The following is a 5,370-nucleotide window of genomic DNA, read 5'->3' as shown; positions in this document are numbered from 1 at the left end:
GTTATGTAATGCGAGCAGAGCGTTGAATACAGTAACGCACGCGAATGAAGTTCATATAATAACACAATAATTCTCGAAATCGCAGTTCGAAAGTTCACACTTATAGTTTCTGTGTAAGCTAACGTTTTTTATACACAATAACTAAAGTGAAAAAAGTCCAACGCGTTCATCATTCGCTAATATCGGTAATAATTGTAGCGAAATATCACAGTTTAAAAACGATCATCGCAAAGCACATAAAAAATTGTGAGTCTAGCACGAAGTTTAGGGTCTGGAACTGGTACTCGCCAAATTGTCTAACTCCATCAAATTTTATACAACATGTAAACTCAAGAATTTTGTTCAGTGTCCGTCGAACGTTAATCTAAGCCAAGAGGCACTCGACTGCACAGTCCACCTATCAACAACTGCAAGTGAATGACAACTGACGAAAGACCAGATATGTAAGACCAAGACGAAAGAGCGTGCTTGCTCTTTTATGCTCCTCTGACGCCACAGTTACTGAATCGAAGTGTAGATAAAGATTGATCACCAGTCATTTTCAAAGATAACAACATATATACACTACGTATACGTATATAATACAGCACAACAAAGAGAAGAACGTCTACAGAATATTAAATAAGTTACGAATAAATCTCATGAATGCATGTCTGCGTCCGGCCCTGCATCGTGTTAGAAATGTAATATCCGACACAACAGCTGCTAAGCGGAGGATTTAAGTGTTCGTATAATGTATCTACGGTGCACTGTCACATGGTTCAACAGCTGAATCGCGGCTGTCAGGGTAGTTCTACGCCGTTCGCCAGAGGCGTTGCGTTTTTCGAGTGTAACAAGTGAATCGCGACTGTCAAAGCATTCCACACCCGGCCGTCAGGGGCGCTGGCTTTACGTTCAATGTTTTTATTTCTTGTGTTCTGTACTGTCGCTCTGGGTTATAGTTCAGTTAGGCTCATGCTCTCATTGGGTAAAGAGTTTCCAGTTGCGTGTAATCCTTTGGCGCCCGATTAGTCAGTATTCATAAGTCAATCATTTCGAATTACACTGATCCCATCACTAGTATTATTACAGATTTATCACAAAGCTTGGTGTAGGCTTACATACTTTGAACACCTCAAAATGAAATTCAAAAGTAAAATGTAGTGGGTTATTTCTGAAAAAGTGACACTGAGTGGAAGTGAATGATACGTTATGGGTAAGATTTCAATGCAAGAAGGTGTGTCAACTACAGTGACATTAACACACGGACAGTCTGATGAAATAAGAATTAGTTCTGCGTGGAGGTATACCTCTACATTTCAAGAATCTTTCACTTTGTTGACATCCACGAGGCAAGATAGGGCATCTTTCCTTTTTCCCCACTCTGCACGCATTTATGGGCTGGCAAAGAAAACGAAGGTAAGTTTTTTGCAAACGTGAACATTGAGCTTGTTGCATATATGATTTGAAAGTTGAAAATATAACGAGTAAGAATCAGTATCAGTAAGCAAACAAGAGCAATTTTTAGAGTTCTCTCTCCATGAGCTATCGATGCAAATGCAATAAAAGATGTTGTATGAATTAAAAAAGCATTTTTTTCTTTCCAGATGCTTCACTTTCTTGTTGTTTGAAATGTATAGCAAAAAAGCAAGTTATATTTACGAGGACACATACGTCGTATACGCACTTAAGACCAGAAAAACGTTCCAAAATCCATTCCTGACACTACGTTATTTACATAAACACTATAATATGTACTAATTAAAACAACTGTCACGCACACATGACAGAAATTGAGAAGAAAAAGCAATCGTAGACAATCTCCATGTAAACAATAGTCTGCTAATTTTTTGGGGCGTCTAACATGGCGGCGTTGGCTTTAAAACAAAGTACAGCGTTAAGTTTGTAGCGCCATCTCCCCTTATTTTTACCTCCATGGAAAGCACCACAGCCACAGTCCATAGCACCATGTTAGACTGTGACATCACTGTATATATATCTGTGACATCTGAATACGCATTTCCGCGATAAATGAAGTGTTGTCAAATTACTTTAATGTTACAAGAACGGCCCAGAATTTGGCAGGCAGAAGAGATACAAAGAAATTGTTACAGTGCACTCTGGAACGACTTTTTAAAACATTGCTCGGCTAGACATTGACGACGCTTCGCCAACGCCACAGAGTAATATATTCGAGAGCGTCCTGTATCTCGTACTTCTCGTTTCTTCTATCTCACAATAAATACTATGGGAAAACTGAGGATAATAAAAGCAAAGCATTCGCAGTTTTCGACTGCAAAATGATTAACGAATCGTAACCAGAAAATTAAAAGAAAAGTACAAGTTTATGTCGGTGACTTGCTGGGCTACTAATTATATATCGGCGAAGCGTTAGGTAAGTACCGCAAAACTTTCTTCACGACGGTTTTTACCGTTGTTTCTTTGTTAAAATCGATGAATATGGTGTGCTGTGTAGAGTGTTAAATACAATTACTGTGTGAATTGCTAAACGATGCAGCTATATTCTGCATATGTAAAGAATAGTGTTTTAGCGCACATCGATTCGAATGAGGGCCAAATAGACACTGCTCTTAAAGACGTTAGAGCTCAATCTCTTATCTTATAACGATAACTCGCTTATTCAAGAGAAAGTACAGATATAAAGTCGACTAGTAGTTTTAATACAAAAAATGTATTTCTAATTTACGACACTTCTATTCGTGGCCTGGGATATACGGATGATGTTCCTTTCGTATCAATGTAATATCCAACTTTTCAGCTGACAAACAAATCCCAAAAAGTGCAAATTTGAAATGAGGCACAGTATTTCACCAACTGAGATAGAATTTATGAATTTACAGTTTGTTAATGTCTCTATTAACTGTTCATTGTGAGAAGAGCCTCTATGCGGTGGTTGACGGGAGTAGTTGTTACAATAGAAGTAGGAAGATAATGTGTGACGTTTGACCAATATTAACTTGTTTTCGGTAGCTTTCAACACCGTGCGCTAGTGCACTGGCATTGTTATAATCATATTGTTTCCGTGTTAACGTCGTCCTTTGATTATGGTTATGTACAAATAACATCAACATCCCCTTACTTGAAAACTAATGACATAATTTCTTTTACGGGTATGTAAACGCAGGCTGGCCAGTGTGACCGAGCGGTTCTAGGCACTTCAGTCTGGAACCGCGCGACCACTACGGTCGCAGGTTCGAATCCTGCCTCGGGCATGGATGTGTGTGATGTCCTTAGCTTAGTTAGGTTTAAGTAGTTCTAAGTTCTAGGGGACTGATGACCTCAGAGCCATTTGAACCATTTATGTAAACGCAATGACGTCAGTAAATGTCGTCTGCTAGGTAAGGTGCATCGTGAAAACTGCCGATACTGATCGAAGCTGTTCGACTTCAATCGAAACAACTCCTCATGTCCGTCATGGATCCCAGAATATTCTTAGAGAGAACAATTAGTACTCATTGTTCGCATGAAGCAGCACATCGTAAATATGAGAGGTGGAAAGTTCCACCGTGATTCAGATCTTATGTTAGACTGTGGGTTTCCCAGCCTGTTCCTCTTGATTAGTTCCTCAGACTGTAAGAGGACAAAGGCGTTTAACCACAATTTGTCTATACTTAACGAAACGCACCAGACCCTCTTCTTCACTGTAAGATTATTTTTTACACATATTTCGCTAAATGGAACGTTGTGAAAATAATAGACTAATAATAAATTGGTGCAAGTCTGTCAATTGGAGTTCATTTCTGCCAATTGTTGCTGTCAATTCACTTAAGCTCTATTGAAACATTTCTTCGGATCTGTATTTTCTGTTATCAGAGTAATAAAAGAAACCGTCCGTTTCTTTTTCTGAATAAGCATGCGATAATTGAACAGTGGTGTTGGACATTTCACATTTTCCACATAATACCCATTTGTCTCAATGCTCATCCACTTAACACATTTAAAATTTACAAGATTGTCGTATTTCAAAAATGGTCTAACCATTGGTCAGTATAAGAAATATACGGTACGGTATAGTAGCTGCAAAAGTTTTATTGCAACTTACGCTTCCATATCGTCACAACAGATTTAAGGAATAAAAGTTAGGTACATCTTCAAAAATTGTTCGAAAAGGTACCAAAAATTTTGTTTCGATATATTTTACCAATAATGTTTAATAAGTACATTGATGAAACATTTAAAACATTGTAATGGGAGAGTGATTCCGGATTTTGAGAGGAGAAATGTACAAATATCATACTATAGTCTGATGAGTTATCTGTAAAACATGATACAGTTCTATTCTCAAGTTTCGCTCTAAATAACATTTCAATAAGACTAAATTTGAGGTGCGACAAATAAAATGAATTTTCTTACGAAGATGGTGAAGGTGTTTGGATATTCTAGCCAAACAGAAACAGAAAAATTAATCTTGAGAAACAACGCAAAGAGCAAATACTTCTTAGCAGTACAATAACAAGCAACAGAAGACTACACAGGCACCTTTAAAGCATGTCAGTATATGGACTACCGGCAATGGTTGTGAATTACTTCCTTAAGTAAAATAGTATGTAGAAGGAGAGAGGAAGGGACGGACAGCAGAACAAGTGCTTTTATAGCTTAACATTTGTAGATAACAGAGTGACTAAAAATGTAAAGAGATGTATGTGGTGCAATCCCATGATCGGACTAGTATCATGACTGCCGGCAGTGTGTAGCCTTTCGATCTGGCACTAGCAGGGGCAGGGCTGGTAAGTCCTTCCCTCTGGCAGCCCTTCATCCCCGGAAAGATCGCTTTACTCATTTTGACAACATACTGAAACTATCTGGGACCATCCTGTAAGAACTAGAGCGAGGGAAAATCCTTGCCCCCTAGCTAGGTTTGAACACGGAATGCCCAGGGTTAAAGCCTACCACTGGGCCACCACGGTCCCAGCAAGGTGATTAACGAGAAGAAAAACATTTTATCGACGAGTTTTGTTAATTTACCTCACTGTACAAGAATAATTTCATTTTGTCGTGAAAGTTTAACAGCGAAGAACTGATACCTTTCTTTTTTTTATAACATTTCATCCGTTAACGGTTGTTAATTACAAACTTCGCGAGGAAGTAAAGGTACTACAGTATATTGTCTGTACGTCAGACTACTTAAAGAATTTTCTTAACACTTTCGACAATGCACCCAACGTCCATACTAGAGCAATAATTTCATACTGTATAAAAACAGTACCGCCAAGCAACACGGGGATGTTATTTCCCCCCTGCAGAGGCGTGTGTGCTGATTTGAAACTTCCTGGAAGGTTAAATCTGTGTGCCCGACCGGGTCTCGAAACTGGGAATTTGCCTTTCACAAGCGAAGGATGGGAGCCTGTGTGAGCCTCGAAAGCTACATAA

The sequence above is a fragment of the Schistocerca serialis genome, chromosome 4, assembly GCF_023864345.2.
Source record: "Schistocerca serialis cubense isolate TAMUIC-IGC-003099 chromosome 4, iqSchSeri2.2, whole genome shotgun sequence".
Taxonomy (NCBI): Eukaryota; Metazoa; Arthropoda; class Insecta; order Orthoptera; family Acrididae; genus Schistocerca; species Schistocerca serialis.
Note: the sequence above shows the minus strand (reverse complement) of the source record.